We start from the raw sequence: 18,715 nt of genomic DNA on the forward strand, positions 1-18,715 counted from the left end.
GTGATGGGTCTTCCAGGACAGTCCTGTTTGTGGATTTTGGGAAGGAGGTAGAAGCGGGCTGTTTGATGTTAGGGGTCTATGAGGTGGGAAGCTGTGGAGGGGTACCCAAAGTAATACTTTATATTTTGAGGAAGTGAGACTTAAAGGGAAAATTGTTCAATGAGAGAACAAGTTCAACCAGACAGGAGGGCGATGGTGAACAAGGATTGTGTGGGCCTCACTTCAATATTTATCCTACAAGTAAAATCCAAAAAGAACAGATTACCTGATCATTGTCACATAGATGTTAGAGGGAGCTTGCTGTGTGCAAATTGGCTGTCTTGTTATCTACTTTATAACAGTGACCACACTTCAAAAGCAGTTTATTGGCTATAAAGTATTTTAGGACATTCTGGTGTCATGAAAGGTGCTATATTAATGCAAGTCCTTTACCTTTTTCTTTACTGTTGTAGCATTGAAGTAGAAAGGACATTGCAGCAAAGCTAAAGTAATAGTATAAGTTCATGCTTAGGTTGTGTAAGTGAGGACATGCAGAAAATAAACATTTTAACCAGTGATTGATATTATTGAGTAACCAAGAAGAACACACAACTTGCATTTATATAGCACTTTTCACAACCTGAATCTCAAACTGGTTCAAGCAGCATTAATATTAATGGCCATATCAATAGTGTCTATGAAGTGCAGTCGCTATTACGATTACCACAAAACTACAATATTTTTCATAATATTATTGTGGGGTATTGTAAAGTAGGCTTATGTTTGTGTGGTGTGCAGATGATTCTGTCTGTGTGGCTGATTTAATTGAATTAGAGTCAGATAGACTGCAAGGTTGAAATTATCAAAAGAGTTAGGTGTAAAAAGGAAATGCTGATGAGTGAGCTAGGGTAAAAGTCTCAGCAGGTAGGGTGTGAATGAAATTTGCATTTTAAGAAAGGTGGGGAGGTGTTTGGTTTTCAAAGAAACATGATAAAGTTTTACAACTTACACAATAAATATAACAAAGTTATTATGTTTATTTTTCCCAAAAGGAAGAGGCCACATTGGCAACGTGAAAGATTTTTGTAATATGAGAAAAGTAAATTCCAAAGACATATGGGAACAATGGGATTTACAGATTAAAGAGTAAGAGATATGTTTAAAGAAGGGTGGAAGGCTGTGAGCCGGTGGCCATGTAAGATCTAAAAGATGCACCATGGGCAGAATTTTGCTCTTGGCGTGTGGGATTGGCGGAGGCGGGCGGGGGCAGTCGGGAAGCCACCAGCAGCCCGCGATTCACAGCACACCACGATTTCATGCTGGTAGGCCAATTATGGCCCTCCCAGCATGATACGCAAGTGGCAGCGTTACCTGTGTGTGAGGGCAGAGGGGGAGGAGGACAAACAGACCTAGCACAAACTTCGCATATGTGTGTGAGAGAGGGCTGAATCATTGCCCTGAGGAATGGAGCTGCCTCAGGGAGATGAAGAAGACATTGAAAAAATTAATAAACAACAAAAAAATGTAATAATACATGCCCCCTATCATGTGACTCTGTCACATGAGCAGGGACATGTTTTTAATTAAAAAATAAAGTTTTTATTTTATTTGTATTTGCGTTTCCAAAAAAATGCAAAACCTGCTTGGCTTTTTCGCTAACCATTAGGTTGAATGGCCAGTGAAAAGTTAATGTCAATTGATAACTTAATGGCCTTAATAGGCCTTTTAATTGTCAGCGGGTGCACTGCCGGTTCCAGCACGCGCCCGCCGACTGAACTATCGCTTGACTGCACATTGACGTCAGCACACTCGGCCGGCGTCATCGCATGTCATTTCATGCTTGGTCGGGTCGGGCGCGCGCCAACCCACCGAGCTAAAAATTCTGGCTTATGTGAAACAGACTTGGGGAAACAACCTCTAGCCACGTTGTAGAAGTCTGCTGTTACAGTAACCAAAGTTGTGTTAAAAAGCTTTTGGAATCCCATTGTCAATTGGGTGCTCTGGTAATCTTGCTGGATTGCCTCTCTATATTTAAAATCCATTTCGGACTGTTGCCTGAAAAGGATTGTATAGTTGGGAGTCATGTTAATTAGGAATTTTGGGATCTGTTATAATATTAAGTAACGGTGTAACTGTAATCCCATGTATGGTACGTGTTTTAATTCTTTTCTTTTTCTAAAACATGTTTTAATTTAATTTTTAAAATCTCTAAAAGTGTTAGTGAACTCATTACTTCTTAATTCAATGCACAAACCTTCTCTTAATAAATACAAGTTGCAAAACCAATGTGACAGCATGGCCAAGTTTCCCTTGTAGATTTGGTCAGTCTGGTAATACCATCTGCCATATCAAATCAAAATTAGGGGCTCATCCTGGAATTTTTGAAATGTTTTGATTGGCTTGGAGTTGGTGAATCTTAAGGCCATGTGTACAAGAAGAGCATTGAATTCAGCAATTGGTTGAAGGATTTTAAAGTGGCGAGACTGCAAATATGGCTTTAGCCATTGCTAAGACTTTTCTGGGAGTAGAAGCTATAACCCTGATTGGTTTAGAAAGTAACTGAAGTTAAGTTAACTGTTATGATGTGGCAGATGATGTGTGCTAGGCACATCAAATCCACAAGGAAAGCTTGGTCATGCTGTCCAAATGGTTTTGCAATTTGTATTTATTATGAGAAGTTTTGCGCACTGAATTCAGAAGTAATAAGTCCACCAAGACCTTTAGCGATTTAAAAACTTAAATTAAATATTTATTAACAAAATAGAAAATTTCAAGCAGATACGTAAGACTACAATTACTTACCACTTTAACAAATCCTAAAATTCCTAATTGACCTGACTCCCAGCTACTCCCACTTTAAGGCAACAGTCCATAATAGATTTTAGATTTAAAACCGAGCCAGTAAGTTAACACAATACTCACATGACAGTGGAATTCCAAATGGCTTTTCCCCAACTTCAGTTTCATTATATAGCAGATCTATGCACAGATGGCTGGAGGTTTCATTGAGGCTATTTTATACACTCCTGTTAGGTCTTACATGGCCTTCTCCCACAAAGCCATTCATTCTCCTTTATATATGTTTCTCTCTTTTTAGTATGTAAATTATATTGTTCCATATGTCCTGGAACTATATCTTCCTCATAATATAAAAACTTTCATGTTGCTAATATTGTCAGTAACCTTTGGGAAAAGTAAACACGCCCCTTAACCTTGCTTATCTAGCTAGTTGTAAACAGACTAAGAATCCTTTGAAATCCAACAATCCCTTCACACCTTACATGCTAAGCCAGCATCCATGTTTACTCATTAGCATGTTAAGTACCTAGCTTCTTTTGATGCTTTGAAGCTTGCAGTCTACTTGACTCCAAATGTAATTAAATCACACAGACAGACCCAACTATACTTACCCCCATAAACCTGCTTCACAATAAACCAGAAAAATATTGCAAAAATTATTATACTTTCATCACATTAACAGAATTGGCAGATAATTTGCAGTTAGGACCAACCACAGGGGCAAAGGAAGCAGAGATAATCGAATTAATGGCACATCATTTGAAATTGGAAGGGATGCTAGAGAGACAAGGCTCTCCAGGGAGTGAGTGAGTTGAATTAGCTGAGGTCCAGTTGCAAATGAAGCAGCTTGAGCATGAAAATGAACTGATAAATCTCAAATAAGCGGAAAAGAAAAAGGGAAAAGAGAAAGCATTTCAAAGGGAAATGGAAATTTGAAAACTTGAACTTCAGAGGGAGGAGTTAGCAATGAAGGAAAGAGAAAAGGGAAGAGAAAGAGAACATTAGCTTAGAAGAATGGAAGTTAAAAGAGAGATCTCAGATGCTGAGAAAGGTTCTGATGTGGAAATAACCAATTTTAACTTAAAACCCAGTGGGTAGATGTTTAAATTTGTGTCGGTGCTTGCAAAGTTTGAGGAAAGGGATGTAGAGGCATTCTTTAGTTCATCTGAGAAGAAAGCTAAGCAGATGAAATGGCCACAAGAAATCTGGACATTGCTTTTACAGTCTAGGTTGGTCGGTAAAGCTCATGAGGTATATGCATTGCTGTGAGAAGAGATATCAGTGGATTATGATGCAGAAAAAAGGGAAATTTTGAATGCATTTGAGTTGGTTCCTGAGGCATATAGGAAGAAATTTAGGAATATAAGGAAACAGCCTATTCAGACTTATACTGAGTTTGAGAGAGTAAAACAAAATAATTTTGACCGGTGGATATGAGCATTAAAGGTAGAGACAACATATGCAGCTCTTAGGGAAGTAATTGTTTTATAAGAATTTAAAGATTCACTTCCTTCGGTAGTTAGAACTCATGTGGAAGAACAGAGGGTTAAAATGGCTAGGCAAGCAACAGAGATAGCTGGTGATTGTGAGTCAGCTCATAGATCTAAACCTTTCTTTCGTCACCCTTTTAAATCCGAGAAGGATTGAAAGTGTGAATGGGCCAGGAAGGTAGTTAGTCAAGGAAGAGAAGGAGTAGTCGGCAGGAAGTTTCTCCTCAGACCAAAAAGGAAGGTGTTGAGTGTAGAAGTGACACTCAAAAACTTAGGTGTTTTCATTGTAATAATGTGGGACACATGAAGTAAAGGTGCTGGAGGTCACAGGTAAAATCTAATGCAATAGTTGCAACACAGAAAAGTTCTGGAAATAAAAGTACTATGGGTTCTGAGATCCAGAAGCAAGAAAAAACTTATGTTTGTGTACAGGTGAAGCAGGAAGAATCAGTGATAGGTAAAGAAGTGGGAATGTGTTCACAATTTACCTAAGGGACTCCTGAAGGGCAGGCTATGGAAATGTTTAAAGGTTTTGTGTCTGAAGGGAAAGTCTTTCCAAGTGTGCAGGGTGAAACAGACAAAAATATTAAAATTTTAAGGGATACAGGGGCTAGTCAATCCTTAGTGTTATGGGATAGCACTATTTGTTGTCCAGAAGGAGTATTGCAGGCAAGAGTGGTAATAAGTAGAATTCATGGAGATGCTAAACCTATTCCATTGAAGAAAGTAAACTTAAAAAGTAAGTTGAAAACAGGTGAGGTGATTGGAAAAATTAAATAGTAGTGGAAAAATTGTCCTTTCCAGGGGTTCAATTTATTTTAGGTAATGATATAGCTGGGTCACAGATGTGGGTGATGCCTACTGTAGTTGAGTAGCCTGTGGAGGTGCATTCAACAGAGGTATTGCAGAAAGAACATCCTGGATTGTTTCCAGATTGTGCAGTAACGAGATCACAAACTCACAGGTTGAAACAGAAGAGGAGGAGATTAAAAGGCAGGGAAAAGATGCTGATATTCAATTATCTGGATCTGTTTTTGAAAAGATTACACAGGAGAGGAAAGCTGAAGAGAATGAAGTGGAAGTGTTTAGTTCAGTTAAAGTGGTAGAGTTACAGCTGAAGGGTTCAAGAATAAAGAAGTTATGCCAGACAGCTTACTCAGGAACAGAGGCAGAAGGTATTCCAGAATGTTATTACTTTAAGGTAATGTCTTAATAAGGAAGTGGAGACCATGTCATGTTTCATCAGATGAGAAATGGGAGGTGGTACATCAAATAATTATATCATCTGGACACAGAAATGAGATATTGAGAGTAACTCATGAAATTCCAATAGCAGGACATTTAAGAATTAGGAAAACTCAGGCATAAATACAAAAACATTTTTTATTGGTCTGGATTGCATAGGGATGTAGTCAAATTCTGTAGATCATGTCACACATGTCAGGTGACATGAAAACCTCAAACAGTGATTAAACCGACATCTTTAATTTCAATTCAAACATTTGAAGAACCTTTTATCAGGGTCCTGATTGCTCATGTAGGACCCCTCCCTAAGACTAAAAGTGGAAATCAGTACTTGCTGCCATTTATGGATGTGTCTACCAGGTTTCCAGAAGTGATACCTTTGCGAGATATTGCAGCAAAGAAAATTGTAGAGGGGTTAACTATATTTTTTAACAAGATATGGGCTACCGAAAGAAATATGGTCAGATCAGGTTTCAAATTTCATGTCACAACTGTTTAAGGAAGAAATGAACAGCCTGGGGATAAAGCAGTTTGTCATCAGCTTATTATCCTGAATCACAAGGTGCTTTAAAGAGATGGCGTCAAACTTTGAAAACCATGATGATTGCTTAGAGACAAGACTATTCACAGGATTGGGATAGGGGGATTCCATTCTTATTATTTGCTATTACAGATGCTCCTGATGAATCAACAGGATTTAGTCCTTTTGAATTAGTTTATGGTCATGAATTACGGGGGCCACTTAAGTTGATTCAGGAGAAATTGATGGGTCAGAATGCGGAAACTATTCTCCTGGATTATGTGACAAGCTTCAGAGAAAGATTGAACAGGGCATGTGAGTTATTTAAAGAACATTTAAAGATATCACAGCAGGTGATGAAGGCAAAGGTTAATATGAGAGCCAAAGCTCATATTTTTGCTGCTGGGAAAAAAGCGTTAGCCTTGTTACCATTGTTAGGTGAACCATTAAAGGCAAGGTTTAGTGGGCCTTACAGGATTGAAAAGAAGCTGAGTGAAGTAAATTATGTAATAAATACCCCAGATAGAAGAAAGAAGCAGAGAGTGTGTCATGTAAGTGCTTAAAAAGTACTTTGGCAAGGAGGATAACCAAAATGAGGTATTAATGGTGGTAGATAAGGAGAAAGAGGTAGAAATTAAAAATTCTGAAATTGATTTTCCTCTAATCAAATTAGACAATGAGGGGATACTTACAAATTTAAATGTAATCTTAAATTATCTTCCAGACAAGTGTCAAAGTGATTTGGAAAAGCTATTGCAGCCATACAAAACTATTTGTGGGAATAAGCTAGGAAGGACAAATTTAGCTACACAAGATGTAAATGTTAGTGATTCAGTTTCAAAAAGGCAACATCCTTATAGATTAACTCCAGTCAAATTATCGCAAGTACAGAAAGAAATCAAATTCATGCTTCAGAATGACATCATAGAACCTAGTTGCAGAAACTGGAGATCACCTATTGTAATTGTACCAAAGCCGGATGGAACACAAAGACTGTGTGGATTATCGAAAAGTAAATGCAGTGACAAAAGCAGATTCATATCCCATTCCACAGTGGCAAGATTGTATTGAGAAACTTGGACAGAGTTTATCACAAAGATTGACTTGCTGCGAGGATATTGGCAAGTACCATTATAGGCGAGAGCAAAAGAGCGATTGGGCCGTAACCTCCAACTAGTGTTGGAAAGTGCTGGCCTGCAGAAATTAGAAAAAATAGATACGTACTTATCTGGTCTTAAAAATTGCATGGCCACTTCCATTCGTCGGAGCTGTTTGGGGTCTGCAGCGAAAGACTCCTTGCAGTTGATCCAGCATTTTCAAGGAGGCCAACACCCCCTTTTCTATAGCACTAGCTGACGTCAAGCAGGTAAGCTTAAAGGGCCAGGGAAATTGAAGGCCAGGGAGAAGGTAAGTGTCGAAGATAAGTGGGTAGGAATTATGGGGTGGGTGTCTGGGGGTCCAAGCTCGAGGGTGGGGGTGGGGGGGACTGAGGTCGGGGTGTGGTCCGAGGTTGAGTGGGGGTCTGAGGTCAGGGGTGGTCCAAGGTCGGGGAGTGCCTGAGGTCTGGGGAGGTCCATGGTCGTGGGGTGGGTCCGAGGTCGGGTGGGGGGGGGGTCCTGGACTGGGGGACGTCCGAGGTGGAGGGGTCCGAGGTCGGTGGGGGGGGGGGGGGGGGGGGGGAGTGTGGGTAGGGGCTTCCGAGGTTGGGAGGGAGTCAGGAAGTTCCGAGGTTGGGGTGAGAGTCCAAGATCAGTGGGGGTTGGAGGTTCCGAGGTTGGTGGGGGGGTGCTGGGGGGGGGATCGGGAGGTTCCACGATCAATGGAGGGGTCAGGGAGCTCCGAGGCTGGGGGGGTGGGGATTCGGAGGTTCCGAGGTTGAGGGGGGAGTGTCTGAGGCGGGGCAGGGGATCCAAGTTCGAGAAGAAGTCTGAGGTTGGTCAGGGCTCCGAGGTCAGGGGTGGGGGAGCCGAGTTCAGGGGGGGTCCGAGGCCGGAGGGGGGTCCGAGATCAGGGGGGTTTGAGGTCAGGGGGGTCCGAGGTCAGCGGGGGAAGTCCGCGATCGGGAGTTCCAAGGTTAGCAGGGCTCCCGATATTGAGGGAAGTGTCCAGGGTCGGGTGGGGGAATGGGGTCTCCCATGGTTGGGAGGGCATCGGGGTTGTGGAGGAGTCCCATGAGGTCAGCATGGGCTTTTACAATAGTTACCTAGGTGTTAGAAGAGGTTGCAATTCTTCTAACTTTTTCTGGGTAGCCTTTGATATGACCCCGGTGGAACCATCCGAAGTTTATGATTTAAATTACATTTTTGGATGGTTCCCAGCGCAGCGCAATTGTCCAGAGGAAGTTAGCATTTCTGGGCAATTGCCGTGTATATCCTTACCTGGAAACTTGCCAGAGGGATTCCCTGGCATATTTTTGGGGCGCACCTCAAATCCGACACTGGGGACCGCGGAAGTCATGGGCCATTGACTTTTGTGGTGCCAGATGGACTATATATTAGTTTAAAGTTCTGCCATTTGGTTTGAAGAATGCACCGCCAACATTTTAAAGACTGACGAATAAAGTAATTGCAGGACTGAACAATTGTGCTGTTTATATTGATGACTTGATAGTTTTCAGTCAAACATGGGAGAAGCATTTACAACATCTGGAAGAACAGTTGGAGTATTTACAACATCTGGAAGAGTGAATTTGCAAAAGTGTATATTTAAGCCATACCATCAGAGACGGTAAGGTGGCTCCAAGAGATGCGAAAGTAAAGGCCATCATGAATTTCCCAGTGCCTGCAACAAAATGAGAAATCTTGAGATTTCTGGGCATGAGTGGATTTTACTGGAAGTCAGAACCAAATTTTAGTAGTGTGGCTGCTCCATTGTCTGAACTACTAAAAGAGAACAAGAAATTTCAATGGACACAGGAGTGTCAGAATGCATTTGACAGCTAAAAAACTGTGTTGACTATGACACCGGTTTTGGCAATACCTAATTATGCCAAGCAGTTTAAGTTGACAGCAGATGCAATTTATTTGGGTATTGGTGCTGTATTGTTACAAGAAGATGAAACTGTAATTGAGAAGCAAATAAGATATTTTTCATGGAAACTGAATGCACATTGGAGAAGACACTCAACCATCTAAAAGGAGACTCTATGTCTGGTGTTAGCATTGCAGAATTTTGAGGTTTATGGTGCAAGCAATTTATCAGAAACAATTGTTTATATAAACCACAATCCTTAAAAAATTTCTGGACAAATTTTGAGACCAAAGTGCAAGATTGTTCAGCTGGACTTTATTACTGCAACCATTTAATTTACAGATTATATTTGTGGCTGGATGAGAAAATCTAATTGCAGATGCATTGTTAAGAGTTTAAAGTTCAAAGGAAATTGAACATTTGAAACCTGAACACTGGGCTACAATGACCTCTGTTGATACAAAGGATTTGTATATATTGTTATGTTAATGCATGCACCTGGTAATGTAATAGTTTATGTATAAAGTTAAGTATAGTAAGTAATGTAAGGTGGGTTGAGAAAATGAAGCCGTCTTTTAAAAGTATGATGGTTCATTTCTCTATAAGGATGGAAGTGTCATGAAACTACAACATTTTTCATTATATTATTGTGGGGTATTGTTAAGTAGGCTTATGTTTGTGTGTGTGTGTGTGGATGGTTCTGTCTGTGTGGCTGATTTAATTGAATTAGAGTCAGATAGACTGCAGGTTGAAATTATCAAAAGAGTTAGGCGTAACAGGGGTATTTGAAATGCTGATGAGTGAGCTAGGGTAAAAGTCTCAGCAGATAGGGTGTGAATGAAATTTGCATTTTAAGGTAAGTGGGGAGGTGTTTGGTTTTCAAAGAAACATGATAAAGTTTTACAAATGACAGTATAAATAGGGCAAGTTTATTATTTTTATTTTTCCCAAAAGGACAAGGCCATATTGATAAAATGAAAAATTTTTATAGTATGAGAAAAGTAAATTCCAAAGACACATGGGGCAGAATTTTTACCTTGGTGGGTGCACGCCCAACGCACTTAAGCGTGAAATGACACGCGTTGATGTCCGACGAGCGTCCCGGCATCAACGTGCAGTCGTGTGATAGCTCAGTCAGTGGGCACGCGTGGGAATCAGCAGCGTGCCTGCCTACAATTAAAAAGCCAATTAAGGCCATTAAAGTATCAATTAACTTAAAAATGCAAAGGCCAAGCGGCCTTAACATTTTTTTTGAAACCTCATCCATGGGCGGAATGAGGTTTCCAACATCAAATAAAAATTCATATTTTTTTTTAAATTTCACTTATAACACGTGGCAGGATCACATGAAGGGACATGTTTTATAACATTTTTCAGGTGTGTTTTACTGTTTTTGAAAACTCTTCATCTCCCTGAGGTAACTCTGTGCCACGGAGATTCTCAAGTGAGCACTCATGCACATGCGCAAAGTTCATGCTCGCCCCGCTCACCCTCCTCCTCCCCCCACACACAGGCAGCGCTCCCACTCACGTTTCACAATGGGCGGGCCTTAATTGGCCTTCCAGCCTCAATCGCGAGCGGGCGGTTTGCTTCCCGAGCCCCACTGCCCGCCCCTGCCAAGCCCGCCCACCGAGGTCAAAATTCTGCCCATGGGAAGAATGAGATTTACAGATTAAAGAGAGAAAATATATTTAAAGAATGATGGAAGGGTGTGAGGGGATGGCCGTAAAAGATCTAAAAGACACACTGTGTGAAACAGATTTGGGGAAATAGCCTCCAGCCACTTTGCAGAAATCTGCTGTCCCAGTAACCAAATTTGTGTTAAAAAGCCTTTAGAATTCCATGATTGAGTAGGTGCTGTCGTAACCCTGCCTCTCCATATTTAAAACCTATTTTGGATTGTTGCCTTAATGGGGGCGTGGCTGGGAGTCATGTTGATTATGTATTTTGGGATTTGTTATAATATTAAGCAATGGTATAACTGTAATCCCATTTATGGTATGTGCTTTAATTCTTTTCTTTTGCTAATACATGTTTTAATTTAATTTTTAAAATCTCTAAAGGTGTTAGTGGACTCATTACTTCTGAATTCAATGCACAAACCTTCTCTTAATAAATACAAATTGCAAAACCACTGTGATAGAGTGGTCAAGTTTCCCTTGTGGATTTTGTCAGCCCGGCAAATACCACCTGTCGTATCATAACACAATGTAGTTAAATGCGGTCGTTCAATTTCATGCAGCAAGGTCCCATAAACAGCAATAAAATAAATGTCAAATCGAACTGTTTTTAGTTATATTGGTTGAAGAAAATATATAGGCTAGGTCATCAGGAGAATTTCCTTTCTCTGAATATTGCCATGGAATCTTTCATGAACACAGTCTAACATCTTAGCTGAAAGCTGACAAGACCAACACTTTGGAGCTTGCTCACTACATCACTGTCTTGTCAGTCTAGATTATGCACTCAGTCTCTGCAGTGGGACTTGAACCTGCAACTTTATGACTCAGAGCCTAGATTGCTACCACTGAGCCAAGACTAACACCTAACGTAACAGAATGGAAATCATGCATTTGGTTACTGGTCTGCTTAAATAAACTGCTTCATTAAAACTGTGATTGCTTGAAAAACAGTTCATTATTGCACAGCCTCTTGTGTCACAACCTGTTCAGCTCCTGAATCAAACAGATGTGTAAGAGCAGATCTTTAAACTCCAGTATCCATAAAACAGCACTAGCGACCCATGTAATCACTTTGACAGCTGATACAGTTATTTAAAATGGAAAAGGATCAAAAGCTAATAGCTTAGTTTCACAGAAGAGAAATACCTCCTGAGGAGCTTGGAACAAACAACAAAATGGTTGAATCCTCTTTCAGGTAAAAAAAACTACAAAAGCTAATGGTTTGTTAGCACAGATGACCACAACTCCTGCAGCGACTGCATCCGTCGTGCCAAAAGGTCCACAATTTGCAGATGGTGCCTTCTCATCTGCTTCCATAAAACTGCAGATGGGTAGGTTGACAGTGTCTGGGAGACAGATGGATGCAGTAAATGTGGAGATGAGATTTTGGCATTCAAATTAATTGAATAGTTGAAAGTGGCAGAGTCAGACTGAAAAGCTGATATCTTTAAAAACCCCTTATGTGTGACCTTTTGCAAGGAATCCAATATTGTTGTCTAAAGGGCATTCATTGCACATGTACAACCCAGTAACAGAAACCTGTCAGAGAAGATTGTTACAAACAATTTCACAAATACTTCACCAGTGCAGAAGATATTGAGTTCAGCATCAGCCAGAGATTTAACCGACACTGCCAAATTCTTGTCTCGTACTTTATATGAACGTAACATGGAATAAAACAGAGGAATAGGAGACACTCCAAATTCTGAAACTTTGACATGACTAACATGCTGCCTAAGTGAAGGTGAGGTGAGTTGTTTCTTCACATCATGCTCGCTGTTTTATTCGGTAAAACATAAAGCTACTTTCCCTATAAAGTCCTCAAAAGAAGATTTTTAGTGATATCACACTTGAATACTATGCATCCTTCTTGCAACTGAGAACCAAGGCAAAAAATAGTGTATAATAAATAGAAGAAGGTTTAGCACATCCCAGTGTTTAATCATTCAGTTATGTACAGAAATGACCCTCCTGAATCAGGACCATTAACCCATTAGCTGCTCTGGGATCAACTGCAAAGGGTTTTACACACAAGCCATGGAATTCAGAATCTGTTGGAACCAAAGTTAGGTCTTTACAAATATTTTAATGGCTATTTTCATCCTTAACATTGTTAATATTCCTCTTGATGGGGTACAATCAAATTAATAATGAAACAAAATAAACCACATTAGAACAGGCTAACTCATTAGGTCACCTCCGATCATAGCTTAAGCAAACCCTACTCAATAATGGATTGGACCTCAGTTTTCCAAAGTATTATAGGAATGTTTAATGTTCCAGCAAATATTAATGTAAAAGACAACCAAGCAAATTCCAGAACATCTGTGCAACCTCTCAGCAGCTCTGAGACGTAGCATTCAACTTCAAAACTAGACTGAGCTGAAGAGGTAATTCAAGCATGCAAAACTAGCCAAATAGTGGAAATCATTATAAAACTAAATCTTCTGGTATTTTTTTTAAAAAAAGTTTAAAACCATCGTCTCCTAGATTCAGCACATTGCGGAATCATGAGACCCGAGAAAGGGAAGACATTGCTGAACAAGGAGGAGGTACGGAGAAGGAGATTAAGGAGCAGGAATTGTTTATGGCCCCATTTTCAGGAGCAACAAGGTGTAGAAGGCATATGTCTGAATCAGGAGACCCAAGGGTTGCACTGGGCTTCAGTTGAATATGCTGGTCATGCTGTCAGTATCTGCAGTATCTCCAGTGACAGCTTGTCAATTTCCAATGGGCCAATCTCTGGCCACAACACATAGCTGATTTCAATTCCATTTCAGTTGATAAATTCGGAGAAAGGCCGACATGAAGATCTTACGTCAGGGGAACTATTTGAAATGATAAAAGATAACCTTGCTGATTACGTTCTGAAAATGATTCATGCCACTCAAGCCAATCCCCCATTTCACTCTCCATCTGCACCAATAAATTATTCAACAATGGACTGATCAGCCATAAGATCTCCGAATGCTTTCCTGTGATCCTCATATTTCCAGCAGTTGCATCAGCTATGAGTTGCATTGCTAGAGTTAATTCTAATTGTGTCATTTCTTGCATTTAGCCCCCATAACTGATTTTACTGGGCAACCAATGTTTTCCTCATTAAGCCCAGTGGGCTGCATAAACTGGTAGTAGCTGTTCAACAAATGAATCATTAGTCTCATCTGTTGATAAGAAAAACTGCAGCTTTGGATCAGATACACAAAATCTACTTATGATTTTAGGTTGTCCCAACACCCAGCGTTGTGGATAGAGAGAAAATTGCAAACGATAAATTAAACTTTTGGGCATTTATTAAATCCCTATTCCATAGCAGTAAGCTCAAAGATACTTAATTCCAATACCTCAACTGAAATGAGACAGGAGAAGAGGCACGACAGGGGAAGGAAGGAGGAGAATTAAATGCAACCTTCAAAAACAATGGCCTTAGGATTTGAAAACATGACACTGATCAACTCAACGGGACTGCAGTTCAAACTATTAAACAATAAGTGTTTAGTAAAGTCATTCTGTCTGATGAATATTTTCCTTGTCTCAATAGATATGGGCCGTGATTTTCCAGCCCCATCGTGGGTGTGATCCGCTGCGGGTGAGGTGGTGCCCCAGCCAGTAGTCCATTGGCTTGCTGCGGGACCGGAAGATCGCAGTGGTGGTAGATTGTCACATAACATCAGTGATTGAGCTGTGACGGTCTGGATGCATTCAAATTAATCAATGAAAATCAACAAGTTTTCCTTGCAGGACTCTACCTGGCTACACCTACTTCTAATAGTTAAATTGGGTAACTGCTTTGCAAAACTTCCATGCTTAAATTTCCTGGGTGCAGCATGGGTAAAATTAGAAATACAGGGCAGCTATGGGGCAAATTTGGTGACCAATCTCATTGATTTTATCAGCAAAATATTTTAATCAAATGTTCTGTTCAACAAGATCTTAAATAACCTTCACTGTCATCTTTCAATTCCAAAAGGCATTCAATAAGGTGACACGCCAAAGGTTAATATGCAAGATAAGGGTTTGTGGAGTTAAGGGTCATATATTACTCCATGAAAGGAGGATTGGTTAACAGACAGGGAACAGAGAATAGGGATAAATGGGACATTTTCAGGTTGGCAGGCTGTAACTAATGGAGTGCTGCAAGGATCAAAACAGAACTGGAATGGATCTGAATACATTTCATTGATAAATCCAGCTCAGGACTGGTCAATTACTCTAAATAATCCTATTAATGGGTTAAAACAGCTTCAATTTAAATGTTAAATCTTAAAATTAATTACTGTCCGTATAGGAAGTTTTGTGGTAAATGATAGTTGAAAGTTTTATTGCTCTGAAATTCTCCTTTGTCATTGGTAATAAACTGCTTTTTGACAGATGTATGAGCAGATAATTACTTGGTCTATTTAAAGCAAGCTTTGAGGATAATTTACAAGCTTACAGTCCACCTTACAACTTAACCTTGTAGGAAATATGAACGAAGTGTCCAGCATCTCTGCTGTGCACCTCTGGCTACTGAGACTTTGTTTATATGGTGCAACAGGAGGCTTTATTCATGGGGTGCAGAGAAATAACACAGAAATGAGGTTACAGTATCTCTCCTGAAAAAGTTTGCAGTCAAGAAAATACTTCTGTGTACATTCCACTTACTAAGGTTGCACATTTTCCATTGGGATTTGCAGCAACTGATGATGCCAGCAAAATATCAACTACTGAGCGATGGTTACAATGAATATGCAGCAAAGGAATAGGCTATTTGGGCCAACTGGTCCATGCAGTCTTTATGTTGCACAAGTTTGTCATGTCCTTCCTCCACTAATTCCATCAGGAAAACATTTTATTCCTTTCTCCCGCATATGGTTAATTAGCTTTCTTTTAAATACATCTATGCCATTCACCTTAGCCACTTATTATGGTAGAGAGATTAGCATTCCAGTTGAAGTGAAAGCCGTTCCTTGAACTTGTTAAATAATCACAACAAATAAGCTGAATAACTATGTTTCATTATATAAAGCATGTAGTACACAGGAGTTACCAGTAAGATTACTGCACTGATTATATTTGCAAAGTGTAATTGCTATTCTGCCATTCGTAGCTTGCAGGACAACTTTTGTCAGATTTGGGTAGATCAGAGGGCCAGAATTTTCACTCCCAAGTCAGGTGTGCAGGGTCGGGAATTTCTTAACTTCCTGAACCTGACTTGGGACAAACTTACCCAAATTTTTGTTCGAGAGAAGGGGTAGGCTTCTAACTGGCGTTGAGCCCACCACCCACGGAAACAGCGTGGGGCGGCCACAGGGGCTGCCAACTTACTCCAGACCTGTGCCAACCCATGCACCTCTCTTATCCCTGTGGCTCTTTATAGCCCCTATGCCAACTTAGTGTCAATTTATGCCAACCTATCCACTCCACCCGCCACCCTTTGCCCATACATCCTTCATGCCAACTCTCCCAGCATCCATCATGGGCAGATCTCACAAGCCATCCTGCGATGAAATAAAGTCCTAAGTATCTGTTACAGCTTTCACTATATATAGATAAAAAACCCTCTCTGACAAAAGCCCATTCAATATGTTTAAATCCATACAAGTACTTAAACCTTTATAAAGACAAACATTTGTATTCATTGTCCCACATCAAAGACAGATAACCCCTTAATAACCTCTCTGAGCTGTCAATCAAACTGTGAACTTAAAGGCCCTCCACTGTGATAATATAGGTTGTGGAAGCAATTAAGTAGTACCAATAATATAATGATAACCCCCAGGCTTCTGTCGACAAACAGCTTTTGAAGTTGCAAGTGCTGATTTTTTTTCAACTGAGAAACTCAGCAGGCTATTTTTCTTTTCAAAATGTAAAGGGTAAGGTATTTAAATAATTTGATAGTTTGACAGTTCCAGTGGCCTTATCCACCTTTTACACATATTAATGTCTATTCTTAAACATGCCAGAAGACCTGACCTCTCCAAAGAACTCCTATAGGTTTAGACCTTTCCTCAAATTTGTAAATCCCACGAGTCATCTTTCAGAAACCTTGGTGACTGTTGTGGAGTATTTTAAACCAACACTCAACACCAGTTCTTTCGTTCAAACGAAAAGCAGCCTTTATTTTTTTTACACTGTTGGCGAGACAATCCCTGCTGGTAAACCAGGGGGCTTCTCCAACAATACAGAGATTCAATCACAGTGCTGCCTGCAACAGAGCTGATGCCATTAGGAAGGGCTGGAATTTAGGGTATCACAACAATGACACAGGATAACCACCATCATGTAATCTAATTAAGAAATGGAGGAGGCCATTGTCAGAACCAAAAGGTCCCATACAATGTCCATTCATGCCTGTCATGGAAGGAGAGAAATCTTTTACATAAAGATCAACTTTGGAGCCAGGGAAAGCTCATCTCTTGGTAGGATCCATTGTTTTCAGTTGTGGAATAACATCAGCACTAAACAGGTCTGTCCAGAACAGACTTGTTGGATTGAAATGGGTGCTAAGCACCAATCATCCAGCAAGATGTCCTCAGGAGATGTGTTTATGATACTGTTCACTGAAACAAACCATGTGACTCACAGTTGCAATCAAGTTGTTTTGTTGCTGTTACACCTAATAAGCTTAGCGTCCGAGAATCATTTTAACCCCATAATTGCCCTATAAAAGCCCCACTTCAGTGACAAAAGGTACTTCCGAGTGAAGACAGCTGCACTTTCAAACATGTCATTGCCTCTGGGAACTCTGCATGTGCAAAACACATCCTGCCACCCTCCCCCACTCCCCTTCCCAGCCACCTAACAAAAGCTAGTGGGTGCCAGATATGGAGGCAGGGCTTCCAGGTTTGGAGCTTCAGTGACATTTTGGCTGAGTTGTGAAGCCCTTCTGTTTCCGTGAAAACTCAGGCCAAAGTATCAATTGTTAGAATCAATGGGGGTAATGTTAACACATGAAAACTGATAGGTTTAGTTAGGGTGGGAGATTAAAAAGCTAAAAATCTGAAACAGGAACCAATCTGCCTTAAACTCTGGTTTTAACGGAGTTGTGATGAAGAGTGGGGTGACCAATCCATTCTAAGGATTGATTATTTACATATTTTAATGAGGCTGTGTGCCTTTATTTCAAGTGATTCAACTTTAACCACAGTTTTCTGGATGTCCCAGGCCTTTGGAAATGTGGCAGGTGAAAGGAGACAAGGGAGGCTGAATCCATAAGGTGAGTAATGCCACAGCATTACTTGTGGGCCAAGAGGAGCAGGAGTAATTTCTTCAGGACAAGCAAGCTTAGCATAGAGTCAGAAAGGTCTACAGCACAGAAAAAGGCCTTTCAGCCCTTCGAGTCTGTGCCGGTCAAACAAGTACCTAACTATTCTAATCCCATTTTCCAGCACTAGGCCCATAGCTTTGTATGCCATGGCATCGCAAGTGTACATCCAAATACTTCTTAAATGTTATGAGGGTTTCTGGCTCTACCACCCTTTCAGGTGTTGAGTCCCAGATTCCCACCACCCTCTGACTGAAAAAATTCTTCCTCACACCCCTTCTAAACCTCCTGCCCCTTACCTTAAATCTATGCCCCCTGGTTATTGATCCCTCCACCAAGGGGAAAAGTTCCTTTCTGTCTACCCTATCTATGCCCCTCATAATTTTATACACCTCAATCATGTCTCCCCTCAATCTCTACTCCAGAGAAAATAACCCCAGTCTATCCAATCTCTCCTCATAACTAAAACTCTCCAGCCCAGGCAACATCCTGGTAAATCTCCTCTGCACTCTCTCTAGTACAATCACATCCTTCCTATAATGCAGATTCCAGAACTGCACTAAACCTATACCTCCCCATGATCTGTCCGCTCATGCTCCAACCCCACAATCAGACCTCCCCAGCCACCATCTTCTCCTATGATCATAATTTGCTCTCCCTGGCTACCATCTTCCATCTGTAGACCATCTTTTCACTCCCACCACATAGGGAATCCCCAATTACTACCAGTCTCCAACATATGATCATCCACCATGACCACTTCCACCTCCCCACTAGACTTATC

Source organism: Cetorhinus maximus, chromosome 10 (assembly GCF_964194155.1).
Source record: "Cetorhinus maximus chromosome 10, sCetMax3.hap1.1, whole genome shotgun sequence".
Taxonomy (NCBI): domain Eukaryota; kingdom Metazoa; phylum Chordata; class Chondrichthyes; order Lamniformes; family Cetorhinidae; genus Cetorhinus; species Cetorhinus maximus.